The sequence below is a fragment of the Gracilinanus agilis genome, chromosome 3, assembly GCF_016433145.1.
Source record: "Gracilinanus agilis isolate LMUSP501 chromosome 3, AgileGrace, whole genome shotgun sequence".
Taxonomy (NCBI): domain Eukaryota; kingdom Metazoa; phylum Chordata; class Mammalia; order Didelphimorphia; family Didelphidae; genus Gracilinanus; species Gracilinanus agilis.
Window position 1 is genome coordinate 388,242,776 of NC_058132.1, and position 14,246 is coordinate 388,257,021.

Below are 14,246 nucleotides of genomic sequence, written 5' to 3' on the forward strand. Positions count from 1 at the left end.
GGATCTTCAGGTTTATCATAGACCATCTTGCTAAGGTCACTTACCCCAAGTCTATTCCACTGATCCTCCCTTCTGTCTCTTAGCCAGTACCATATTGTTTTGATGACCACTGCTTTAAAGTATAGTTTAAGATCTGGTCCTGCTAGGCCACCTTCCTTCACATTTTTTTTTCATTATTTCCCTTGATATTATTGATCTTTTGTTCTTCCAAATGAATTTTGTTATAGTTGTTTTCTAATTCAATAAAAATTTTTTTGGTAGTTTGATAGTTATGGCACTAAATAAATAAATTAATATGGGTAGCATTGTCACTTCTATTATGTTAGCTCATCCTATCCATGAGCAATTAATGCTCTTACAATTGTTTAGATATAGTTTTAATTTTGTGGAAAGTTTTTTTGTGGTTGTGATCATATAATTCCTGTGTTTGTCTTGGCAGATATATTCCTAAATATTTTATATTGTCTAGAGTGATTTTAAATTGAATTTCTCTTTCTAACTATAATGTGTTGGAGATATATAGAAATTCTGATCATTTATGTAGGTTTATTTTATATTCTGTAACTTGCTAAAGTTGTTGATTATTTTCACTAGCTTTTTAGTTGATTCTCTAGGATTATTTAGGTAGACCATCATATAATCTGCAAAGAGTACATAGCTTGCCTATTTTAATACTTTCAATTTCTTTTTCTTCTCTAATTGCTACTGCTAGTGATTCTAGTACAATGTTAAATAATATATGTGATAATGGGCATCCATGTTTTACTCCTGATCTTATTGGGAAGGCTTCTAATTTATCCCAACTTCAGATGATGCTTACTGATGGTTTTAGATTTATACTGTTGTTTTTAGGAAATGCCCTTCCATTCCTATACTTTCTAGTATTTTCAATAGGAATAATGAGTGTTGTATTTTGTCAAAGGCTTTTTCTGCATCTATTGAGATAATAATGTGATTTTTGTTCGTATGCTTGTTGATATGGTCAATTATGTGGATGGTTTTCCTAATATTGAACCATCCTTGCATTTCTGGCATAAATTCCACCTGATCATAATGAATAACCCTCATGATCACTTGCTGGAGTCTTTTTGCTAGTATTCTATTTAAGATTTTTGTGATGAATACTGTTGTGCTCAAAGGAATAATAAACTTGAGGAATTCCATGTGGACTGGAAAGACCTCCAGGAATTGATGCAGAGTGAAAGGAACAGAGCCAGAAGAACATTGTACACAGAGACTGATATACTGTGGTGAAATAGAATGCGATGGACTTCTCTACTTGCAGCAATGCAATGTGCCAGGACAATTCTGAGGAATTTATGGAAAGGAACACTACTCACATTCAGAGGAAGAACTGCAGGAGTGGAAACACAGAAGTAAAACAACCGCTTGAACACATGGGTTGATGAGGACATGGTTGGGAATGTAGACACTAAATGACCTCACCAATGCAACTATCAATAATATGTAAACAAGTCTTGACTGATCACATGTGTTAAAACCAGGAGAAATGTGTGTTTGATATGTGGGGGGATTAAAGGGGGTTTAAAGGGGAAAGTAAAAACATGAATCATGTAAAAAAATGAAAAAAATGAAAAAAAATGAAAAAAAATAATTTTTGCATCTATGTTCATTAAGGAGATTGGTCTATAGTTTTCTTTCTCTGTTTTTGACTTATCTGGCTTTGGAATCAGTACCATATTTGTGTCATAAAAGGAATTTGGTAGAACTTCTTCATTGCTTATTATGTCAAATAGTTTGTATAGTATTGGGATTAGCTGTTTTTTGAATGTTTGATAGAATTCACTCATGAATCCATTAGGCCCTGGGAATTTTTTCTTAGGGAGTTCTTTGATGGCTTGTTTAGTTTCTTTTTCTGATATGGAATTATTTAAGTATTCTTTTTCTTCTATTGTTAATCTAGGCAATTTATATCTTTGTAAATATTCATCCATCACACCTAAGTTGCTATAATTATTGCCATATAATTGGGCAAAATAGTTTTTTTTTAAATTTTTTTTTTAATTTTAAACCCTTAATTTCTGTGTATTGATTTATAGGTGGAAGATTGGTAAGGGTAGGCAATGGGGGTCAAGTGACTTGCCCAGGGTCACACAGCTGGGAAGTGTCTGAGGCCGGATTTGAACCTAGGACCTCCCGTCTCTAGGCCTGGCTCTCAATCCACTGAGCTACCCAGCTGCCCTCAAAATAGTTTTTAATGATTGCCTTGATTGCCTCTTTATTCCGTTTTCATCTTTGATACTATTAATTTGGTTTTCTTCTTTCCTTTTTTTATTAGATTAACCAGTACTTTGTCTATTTTATTTGTTTTTTCAAAGTACCAGCTTCTAGTTTTATTTATTAATTCATTAGTTCTTTTACTTTCAATTTTATTAATTTCTCCTTTAATTTTTTAGGATTTCTAATTTAGTTTTCATTTGGGGATTTTTAATTTGCATGCCCAATTCATTGACCTCTGCTCTCCCTAATTTTTTAATATATGCACTCAAGGTTATAAATTTTCCCCGGAGTACTGCTCTCTATCAAAGAATGGCTGAACAAATTGTGGATGAACTGAAATAATTCCATGTGAACTGGAAAGACCTCCAGGAATTGATGCTGTACAGAAAGAGCAGAACCAGGAGAACATTATACAGACTGATACACTGTAGCACAATTGAATGTAATGGACTTCTCTACTAGCAGCAATGCAATGATCCAGGACAATTCTGAGGGACTTATGAGAAAGAATGCTATCCACATCTAGAGAAAGAACTATGGGAGCAGAAATGCAGAAGAAAGACATATGATTGATCACATGGTTCTATGGGGATATGCCTAGGGATGTAGACTTTAAATCAGGGGTTGGCAACCTTTTTGGCCGTGAGAGCCATAAACGCCACATTTTTAAAAATGTAATTTCGTGAAAGCCATATAGTGCTCCTGTAACAGCGCCTGAAAAAAAATTGACTTTATGGCTCCTGCAGAAAGAGCCAGATGTGGCTCGAGAGCCATATGTTGCCGACCCCTGCTTTAAATGATCACTCTATTGCAAATGTTGATAGTTTGGAAATAGGTTTTGATAAATGATACATGTAAAACCCAGTGCATTTGCTCATAGGTTCTGTGATGGGGGAGGAAGGAGTGGAGGGAAAGAACATGAATCATGTAACCATGTAAAAATATTCTAAATTAATTAATTAAATAAAAAAATTTTAGGAGAATTTAAATTCATAAGTGGTCAAAGGATATGAAGAGGCACTTCTCCAAAGTAATTAAAATTCTCAATGGCCATGCAAAAAAATACTCTAAATTACTATTAATTAGAAAACGCAAATTAAAACAACTCTGAGGAACCACCTTTAACTATGGACTGAAATGTGCAAAGGGGAGCAGGCAATTGGAGTTGGAAGGGACCCTGAAACAGCCCAGCAGAAGGTTGCCCATTCGGAATTCCATTTGGGAGGGGCTAGCAGCAAGAGGAGTTTGGAGGAGAATTCTCAACTGTAGCTTCACTCCTGACTGGACGGGGACACTGGGAGGTTGGTTCTTTGGTTGGGTGCTTTTGATTTTGGGATGGATCCTGAGTGAATTGGGTTCCTCTGTACTTTTATTAGTTATTATTGTGAGATCACAACTATTATTTTATTATTTTAGCTATTTCCAGCAATAGAATGATCTAAAATAATTCCCAAGTATTCACAACAACAAAAAATAACCTCTGCTTCTATAGAAAGAACTGATGGAGTCTGAATCCAGCCCAAAGCAAATATTTTCATTTTCTTTTTTCCTTCCACAAAAGGACACACATTTCTTTCCACAAAAGGATAAATATGAAAAAATGTTTTCTGTGATTGCACATGTAAAATCCATGAGATTGCTTATCATATTAACAGGAAGGTAGGAACAGAATTGGGGAGGAAGGAAAGAAGAGAGGATTGAGGACAACATTCTTCAAAAAAATTTGGAAATTGTTTTTATATGTAATTGAGGAAATAGAAATTTAAAAAAAATTTAATGAGACAAAATACTAAAATTTTGGGAATATATAATCACATAAGTACTTAAGGAATAATTTGTATCTTTAAATACTTTCATTAACAAAATAAAAAGAGAACAAATTCAGCATGCAAATAAAAAAATTATAAGATCAATTAAAAAAACCTTGAAAGTAACAAAATTAGAAGCAAAAAACCCCCCAGCAAATCAACAAATAAAACTAAAAGCCATTTTCCCCCCAGGAAATTATGGCCTCAAAAGTCCCTTCTAGGGACTACCTAAATCTATGATCCAAGACTCTGGTCAGGTAGGAAGGATTGATCTTGCATGAACCACTTCCATATAGGTGCACAATTTCAAAGTCTGCTTAGAATATCATGCTTATAAAATATCATGTTATAAAAGTTTGACATTTGATGTGTGTGTAACCAGCTTTCATCCAATCCTGGGCCATTTTGTGTTCTGTGGCACATTTTTTAATTGGTGAAAAGAATGCTGATGTAATGCTGTGAATCTCTATGAGGAACAGAGTCAGCACCAGATATATGTGAAAAGATGTTAGAAATCCAGAAATATAAGGAATGTCAGCTCCTTGACATGCTCCTGATTTTCCTCTCTCTCTGAAGTCTCTAGCTCCTTCTAGACACACATTAAGGAGTTAGCTTCCCAGATATGTCTGTAGCTTCTCAAATCTTTCTACATATGTATCTCCCAAATTGAGCTGACTTTGATGACCTCTCACATAGGTCTTCAGCATCATATCAGCATTCTCTTCATCATTTAGGACTCTTTCCTTTTGTACTTGCAGAAAAATGCAAAATGTTAAGTCTTGAATTACAGCCTACTTGCTTTTTATTGGGAGGGATAAGAGGAACATATTTATAAATGTGCATGTTGGTGACTATAGACAGTTAGTGCCACAAGGGTAGTTTGTATGGGATTCAGTTTAGTCCATATCTGTGTATTATAAAAATGAACAATTTTGAGGACTTTTATAAAGTGATGAAGATTGAAATGAAAAGAACCAGGGGAAAAATGCATGCAGTAACAATAACGCCAAAGCCCAAATAATTCTGAAAGCTTTATAAACAATGATCAGTACAAAGATAATTAATGGTTTTAGAAGGCCAATGTAAAACATACTATTCATTATAGACAAGTATGGATTTAGGATTCAGAATAATATATGTATATATTTATGTAATTTGCTTGACTATGAATATTGATTACAAAGAATGCTTGCCTTTTTCTTTTACAATGGGTGAGAAGGGAGAAAAAATAGATTCATGTAAAGAGAGAAAATAGATTCATGTAAATTTGTTTTGTGATGGAGAGATGAGGCTGTTCCAGATGTGGAATCTTGTATCCTTTTTCACATGTAGTCATTGTATTATTAATTTTACTTATTTTATTTTGTTACAGGAGATCTCTCATGAAAGAGAGTTATCTCCAAATGTTTGTAATGCATAAACAAATCAATAAAATGTAAGAAAAAAGGTGCCCTTTTCAGAATCTGAAGAGGTTCCAAATCCTTCCACAGATGGAAGGCACTGAGGTGTATAGAACTTCGGAAAAACTGAATATATGAAACAAAGAAGTGTGATGACAGGAGGATTTTAGGTGAGTAATCACTCTTTGAATAAAGAGATATGATATCGATATCATATCCAAATTATAGATATCATGAGTAGTCTTTCCAAGCCCTGAGGAGAGAAGTGTATAAAGTAAGGTGTTTGGGAATACAAAAAATGAAGTTGTCCATTGGGAAGCCAAAGGTAGTGTAATGCTGATAGGAGAACATGATGGCCTTTTAAGAAATGACAGCTCAATATTCTCTTGTATAGGACTACAACATAATACACAAGATAAAATCAGATATAATTTTTCTAGCAGATATCTGAAATCTATTTTGTGATCCCTGGTCCCATTTCTTAAGTATTCTTAGCTCCTCATGTATAGTTTTTCTGAGACGCGTTTCTCTTCTATGATTTGTGATCTTTTCCATTTTTGAGTCAAGCCAGGTGACTTTTGGGATCTCATGGGGCCCAGTGTCACAGAAGAGTGATGATGGAAAGGCAAGGAATTGATATTATAAGTATCTGCACAACTCCACATGAAGTATTGGAAGGTTGGATTTGGAACAAATTGGAGCATGGTTTTTGTGTGGTACATTTGAAGGAAAAAAAATTCATGCTCATCTTTTCAGAAGTATGCAGATATATTGATTGGTGTTATAAGTACCTGAGTTTGAGAAGGATGTTTCATTCTCTGACAATTACTCAGGTTCCAAGAGACCCAAAGTAAACAAAATATATAATTAACTAACATACTAACCAGACTGGCAACTGATATATCTCTTTTCTGCCATAGGAGAGTCTGCTTGCAGATATCATTAGATTTTCTTCTTTGAGAAGGACATAATGACATTAACAGTTTTGGAAATGAGAATTCACCCTTCAGTGGTATAGGATTTAGTGTCATCTAAACACCAAAGAGTTTATCTATTCTGCACAGTCTACCCTTGGTATTGTATCCTAGATTATACCTCATATTTTAATGGTCAGAGTTCAATGCAGTCATGGAATTTTAGGATTTTAGAAGTGTCTAAGATCAAGCTGAGCCTTTGATGCTGGCTTGGTGATACCATTGCCCCCATTTTTCTGACCTAGCTATTCTAGTGTTCTTTACTCTCCAACATTTTTGTCAAGTGATCTGGAACTAGTAGTGGCTGTAATGCTTTGTGATGGCCTCTAAGTGATCCATTTTTTGGAGGTGGAATTGTTAGTGTGGTCAATGAAAGTGTGGCTGATTAATGGAAACCTGGATGAATCTGGGCCTGTTGGTAAAGGGAAGACAAAGGTGCAGCTTGATTTCTAGTCTGTGGTGCAGTTTTACTTTAGTGTTTGAGATCCTTATCTTGGCTTAAGAGTCCTACTGTTATGGAGTCCAGAAGGCAGGGTCATAGTCCAATAACCTGTGCCAAATGAAGAACATGTAGTATGTTGCTCTAGAATCAAAGTGAACCTTTTGTTTATTATTTAGGTCTAGCTTTTAGGATCTGTGAAACCTTATTACTGTGAAGCCTTGAACAGTAGATATGGGTGCTGGTGATTAGTGCTGAGGTATAACTTCAGACTAGGGCTTCATACCTAATTTGGGTTTGGATAGGTGAGTAGACCTCAATAGTATTTGAAGTGTGAATTAAAATGAGGAGATTGAGATTCAGGATGGATAATAGAGTCAAGAATATACATGAATTAGCAAATTAGAAGAGACAGCACTAGAGATAAAGGTCTTCTTGTTTCTAGACTCATTTCTAGAACATGTCAATGTTCTGTCATAAATACCTATGTTGGTTCTCAGGATATAAAGTCAGGATCAGATTGACATCACACACACAGACACACAGATATACACAGACACAAAGGATCATGAAGAAAATTTTGATGAAATTCCATTAATTTTAATTGAGATGACTAAAAAAACCCCAAATTCTCAATTTTCTAAAATCCCTCTTTTTCTTCATTTGATTCCTGAAGAATTTTCTGGAGAAAAATAGCATTTTATTGAAGAAGTACAAGTTTATTTCCAATGAGTTTACTTAAAAGTTATTCTCTAAAATAATTCTCTACTCTATGGCCAATCTTATCGGGACTCTTCTTTTATACTCATAAGATTCACTTCCTGTTCTGAGTGTTTCTTAATGTGCATATATACACATATATATGCATACATATGTACATCATCATAATAAAACTAGCTGTGATACAGAGGAGAGAATCTGTGGGTAATGGATTTTTACTTTGTTCTTTTTCTGCTTTGAGTTGCAACTGCATTCTCTATTTTATTGATATAAGCATTTAGAGATATATTTTCCCCCTGAGTACTGCTTTGGCTATATCTCCAAAACTTTGTTATGTTCTCTCCTTGTTATCATTCTCTTTAACAAAATTGTTTCTATAAATAATTTGGTCTTTGAATCCAATCATTCTTTAAGATTATTTAACTTCCAATGAATTTGGGGTCTTTCAGCAGCCCTGTATTGAATATAATTTTTATTGCATTATGGTCTAGAAAGGATGTATTCAATATTTCTGCATTTCTACATTTGATTCTGATGTTTTGGTGCCCTATTAAATGATAAATTTTTGTAAAGGTGCCATGAACTACTGTGAAAAAGCAGTTCGATTTTCATTCAGTTTTCTCCAGAGGTCAATCATATATAATTTTTCTAGAATTGTATTTACTTAACTTATTTTTTGGTTGGATCCATCTGGTTCTAATAGGAGAAAATTGAGGTTTTTCCTTTACGAATTTGGATGCTTTGTTATTTGGTGAATATATGTTTAGTAATTATATTGCCTTATTATCTATGGTGCCATTTATCAGGATGTAATTTCCTTTCTTATTTCTTAATTAGATCAGTTTTTACTTTTGTCTTTTTCTCATCTTGCCAATTTCCTTTTTTTCCTTCTCATTATCTTGTCTATATGTTGAAGTTCTGTTAGTTTCTAGTGTAAAGGGTGTATTGTTCTGACCCTGCAGTGTAGTCTGCTCTGGTATTTGGGGGTGGATCCACTGCTTTTGGGTCCTACAAAGTGAACTTTGGGGGTGGAGTGGCCTGGATTCCTGACTGTGGGATACTTGAATTGTTTTGTCTAGCTGGATTCTGCTCTTTCCATTGCCAGTTCTTCTGTTATCTCTGGAAGTGTGTTAGTTCCCATCTTTATTGTATTTTTCCTTCCAAGCTGTACTAAGCAGATTGGTTAAGCTTGCACCCCTTCTTAGGCTGGGTTCAGTGGGTCAGTCCTGCTGGTACCCTTCCCTACCATGTTTGCTGAGTTGGACCCAACTGTACCTTTTCCTGGTACACATGTTGTGGGCTGGCTCCCACTCTGCCAGTACCCCATTGTCATATTGGTTGATCTACTCTGCCTTCTTCCCCCTTTGTATTGATTTCCCCCCTTGCTTTTCTTCATTTTGATGGGGTTTTCTCTTTTTTGTACATATGGATATTTGTAGATTGGTTTGGGTGGGTTGGGCGCATTCTTTACTCCTCTTCTTAGTTCCCAGAAAGACAGGCAGGACTTCTTGCCTTTACCAAAGATTGCAAAAGACTAGGAACCTAAACCTAATGTCTCCGTGACAAGAGAACTATACTCCTATCATATCTCTTAGAAAAGAAGAGGACTCTTGGATCCAACACCTGTGCTCCAGTGGAAGGGTGTATCTTCCCTATCCTGGTCAAAGTGAGGATTGTACCTCTATCAGTATAACTGCTATGACCAGTGGAATGGAAAGAGTGAAAGTATAGACAGTACTAGAGAGGGTCACCAGTGAGGCAATGTCACATGGCAGAAGGTAGGAGAAAGGATAAATTTGCAAATGAAAGAAAAAAAAAAAGAAATATGGCACAGTGGATAAGAGTGCTGGGCCTGGAGTTAATAAGACAGGAGTGGAAATCTAGCCAAAGACACTTAATAGATATGTGATCCTGAACAAGTCATTTACATGTTTACCTTCATTTTCTCATCTATAAGATGAACCAGAGAAGGAAGGGGCAAGGCACTCTAGCATCTTTTGCCAGGAAAACTCCAAAAAGGGCACAACAAGTTGAATACTACTGTAAATGGTGGAATAACAACCACATTAGCTCTAAATCAGTCATTCTTGACAGCACAGTGAAAGGGGTAGGTAAATGTGGAGCAGGGCATTTGGAGGAATAGAATTAAGATGGTTGAGTGTGAAGGAACAGGCAATTAAGGATGGGGAACAAAATCTGTACTTCATTATTCAGGGATTCAGAGACATGAGGATGAGGAGAGTAATATAATAAAAAAAGGCTAATGGAGGCTTTTAATAGGGGGGGCTGGTGGTACCCGTAAGTCTCCTGGGCCAGGGAGCCTAAATTTTTGCACCAGTGAAATGTGATGTTTTCATTAGCCAACAAGATTGCTTCGTATTGTGATAATTTGGGGGAAGTTAAAGCTTGGAGTGTAGTGTTCCTTAGAGTAGATTCCACTTGGTGTGGGGAAAATACTTTCAGGTCACCCCCTAATACCAAGGAAGATGCTTTCCTAATCATGATGGCTACAGCAGCAATAGCTCTCAAACAACTTGGTATTCCACAGATTACTGAGTCTAGCTTTGAGCTGTAATAGGTGACTGGTCTAAGGGTATTCCCAAATGACTATGAGAACACTAGAGGCTATCCCTTTATCCTCATGAACATAAAGGAGGAAAGGTTTATTATGGTCAGGGATTCCTAGGGCAGGCACTGATAGCGTTAACACTTTGAGCTTCTCTATAGCATGAATATGCTTTTTAGATACTTCAGGTTCTGGAACTTCCTTCCTGCTTAGCTCTATCAGAGGTTTAGCGATGAGAGCATAACCTGGAATCCAGTTTCTACAGAAACTCATTACTCCTATGATTGCCCTGAGCTGCCTCTTAGTTCCAGGCAAGCTCAACCTCTGTATGTCTTGGGTTCTCTTCTGGGAAATCTTCCTGGAGCCATTTTCCAAAATGAATCCCAAATATTCCACTTTTGATCTCACAAACTGAAGCTTGGGTTTGGAAATTTTATGGCCCCTCTTGCCTAGCTCTTTAATCAAGTGCACACTGTCTCTATAACAGACTTCAGCAGATGGTGACATTAGCAGGATGTCATCAACATAATGCACCATCTTGCTGTCTTGGAAAGTGATCAACTCAAGGACTCTCTGCAAGACTTGGTAGAAGACTGAGGCCGAATCCAAAAAACCCTGGGGCAAACGGGTCCACTGGACGGACTTGACCTCTCATGTGAAGGTGAACAGCTTCTGGCTGTCTCTGTTCAGGGAAACAGAGAAATAGGCAGAGCTCAGGTCCAGAATGGTAAACCAAGCAGTTTCATGTGGTATAGCTGCTATGATTTGAGATGGACTAGGTACAAATGGCATAGGTTTTCTGCACATGGTCATTGATAGCTCTAAGGTCTTGTACTAAATGCCATTGAGTCTTCTCATCAGGATATAGTTTGGTTTTCTTCACAGGCATGATTGGAGTGTTGTACTGTGAGAAGCCATATATTAAAATACCCTGCTGCAATAAACTCTCTATGATGGGTTGGGGGTGGATCCACTGCTTTTGGGTCCCACAAAGTGGACTTTGGGGGTGGGGTGGCCTGGATTCCTGACTGTGGGATACTTGAATTGTTTTGTCTAGTCTTGTTTAGGAGAAACACTACAGAATGCAGGCTTAGAGAGCAGACTCTCCCTCTCACTGAGAGTTGGAGAGTGAGTAACTGTTGTTACTGAGCTGTGCAGAGCTCACAGAACTTTCAGGTTGACTCTGACTAAGGGATGTAGAAATGGAGGTTTGAATTGTTTCACCATCCATTCTGTTGTCTTGTGAACTGCCAACTCCCAGGCCAGGAGTTTTCCCATTAGTTGTGTCAGGGAATGTGTGATAGTTTATATTCCCTTCAACACCTCTGGTACAACTCCCAACTCAGAAGCTGTCTGGAATTTACTCTCTAGCCCTGCAGCCTGTGTGGCTGAAGTCAGTCAATTTGTGTCTCCAACCTCTGAACAAACTTGACTGATGTTATTATTAAGCACACTAGCTACTGGAGATGACAGCTTCCCATTCTCCCTTCCCCAAGCTACTGGTTTGAATTCATCAGCTAAGGGGTTGAGGAAGGTAGGTGTAGAATTTTCTGAGCAGCTGCCAGCAACCAGCAACTCAGTGGACTGCTCTGGCAAAGTCAAGCCTCTTTCCACATTCCGTTTGGATTGTTCTCTAACCTCATCCTGGGTTTTTATGCCTAAAGCAAGGGAATGGGTTTGGAAAATGGGATCTGACTCCTTCAGGGTTACAAATGATACTCCGTCCTGAATACATTGTAAATCTCTGTCACTCTGATCTTTATCCAAGTTAACCTGTTGTTTTAAACTTGGAATAAAGAGAGGAGTTTGAGATTCTGATGACTCCAACCAAGATTGCAAAGCTTCTGGAGGCAAGCTGTTGCAGATCCTCGGACAGTCCCTATGCTTCTCATCCAAGCCTTTTGTGGTGGAATGAGAAAGCAAACCTCTTTTATAGTCATCCTCAATGGTCCCATAAATCCCTCTATACATTTGCATTATGTCCTCCCATTCTTGGTCTGACACAGAAATATCATTGTATTCTGTGCAAATTGCTAGAGACATATGCTCTCCCATGCCCAGTGTTTGAGAAACATTCACCCCACTCAGATTATTTATATTCACATCCATGTCATAGCCATTAGTCCTTTTTGCTTCAGAAATCTTGGTTCATAAGTATTTCAGCTTCTCACCCTGGGCCAAATATTCCTCCATTTTATCAAGGGATGGAGATTGGCTGTACTTTTTGCATGTATGGTTGCAGCATTGATCACCATGCTTGGTGCCTTCAACTTTTCTAGCATTGTTGGATCATTTAGAGTTGTAATAAGTTCTTCTAGCACTCCTATCTCTCTGGCTGGAGTTGTCAGTCCTGCCAAAGTCTATCTGTTGCCTGAATCTACATATTCTAACCATGTGACCTACTCTCCCACATAGATAACATTGTGGAGAAAAGGATTTGGACTTGGAGACATTAGCAGGTTGCCTGGACTGACTAGGCCCCCTGCTGGCCTGGAGGGCAAAGTTCTTGATTTCCTCTATTTCCTTTTATTTTCTGGTCTGCTTTAATTGTCTCTTGAGGTCTGCTATTACATCATCTTTATCTGAGTCAGACTGCCTGGCTGCCCTGGCTTCCTTCTGTTTGGAATAGTGAATGTATGATGCATGCTATCTAACATCTTCCAGTGGCAATGACTCCCACTGGGGACAGTTTTGCCTAAAGTAGTTCTGCACTGGCAGTGATGCACCCTTCACGAACTGCCTGCAGATGTGATCAATGGTTTCTGGGGCATGTACATCCCTGAGACCTAAGATCACCCTGTCGAGGAAGCTGCTGGGGTGTTCTTCTCCCTGCCTCAGTTTCTTGAATTTCTGCCAGGAATTTGGCCTTTTGGCATGCAAATGCATTGCCTTGAGTAAATCAGTCCTGCATTGGACTAGATATCTTATGTTTGCATGTGATGTGAGTTCAAGGTCATGATGGACAATGGACCATGCAGTCAGGTTGGGGTTCGAGCGAGTGTCAGCCAAGAATTTTTCCTTTTCAGAGGGAGAGTAAAATTCCCCCAAAAGAAACTCCACGTCATCGAAATTTGGGTTAAAGAGCGTAAAGACACGCTTCATTTCTTTTATAATCTTGAAGGGGGAGAGGAAGAACTTGAGAAAGCGTCTTCTCAACACTTCAAGATCATTTGGGGCTTAAAAGGCCTTGTAGGATTTAACATGGACAATACCCTCCCCAGGTTGTAGGATGGTTCTGTCTACCATGGGCAGTACAGAAACAGTAGTCTCAGTGGTTGGTTCAGCAGTCAATGTCTAGGTGTCCTTAGTAGCCTGTGTTGTCTTATCTGGTTTGGTAGTCCCTAGATATTTAGTTTCTACAATCTCCAAATGAAGGATTGTATGTTTATCTAACTCTTTCCCTTCCCTAATCTGTTTTAGGACTTGGAAAAGAAGTTTCATGTTTTCCATCATTTCCAGTGAGTCAGAGTCAGGTTTAGTTACAAAGGTAGAGCCAAACAATTGCCATAGATGAGAAAGCACCCTCTTTAAGACAATTAGGGACTGCCCAACCACAAAAATCAGAGCCATAGCCATAGGGATGAAGCAAATGAATTTTGCCAATGTTATGCCACACCACTTGTAATAATCATAGATCTCAAGTAAGTGGTGAACAAATTTTGGTACTTTGTGGAACCAAAAATCTAAGGCTCCCTGAATAATGGACCAAATCAGCACAGAGAAACTGGACAATACGAATAGCACCCTAACAAATCCCATTCTGCTTGTTTCTATAACTTGTTAACCTAACTATGCTTGCCAACTGTAATAAATAAAAGGCCCTACACAAGCTTATAATAGAGGGGCTGGGTGGTACCCATAAATCTCCTGGGCCAGGGAGCCTACAACTCTAGTATTTGTTGATTTGGTACAGCCAGGGATGCAAGGTCCTGAACTGAGATGATCAGTCAGTTTCCCCACTGTCTGTAGGCTCCTTTAAGGTAAGGAGGGAGGAGCCCTCCTTGCTGGTGAGAAACTGGAAGCCCACAGGAAGTGAACCTGATTCACTTCCTGAATAAAATGGATGCCTGGTCTAGCCCTTCAGGAAACGAGTGATAA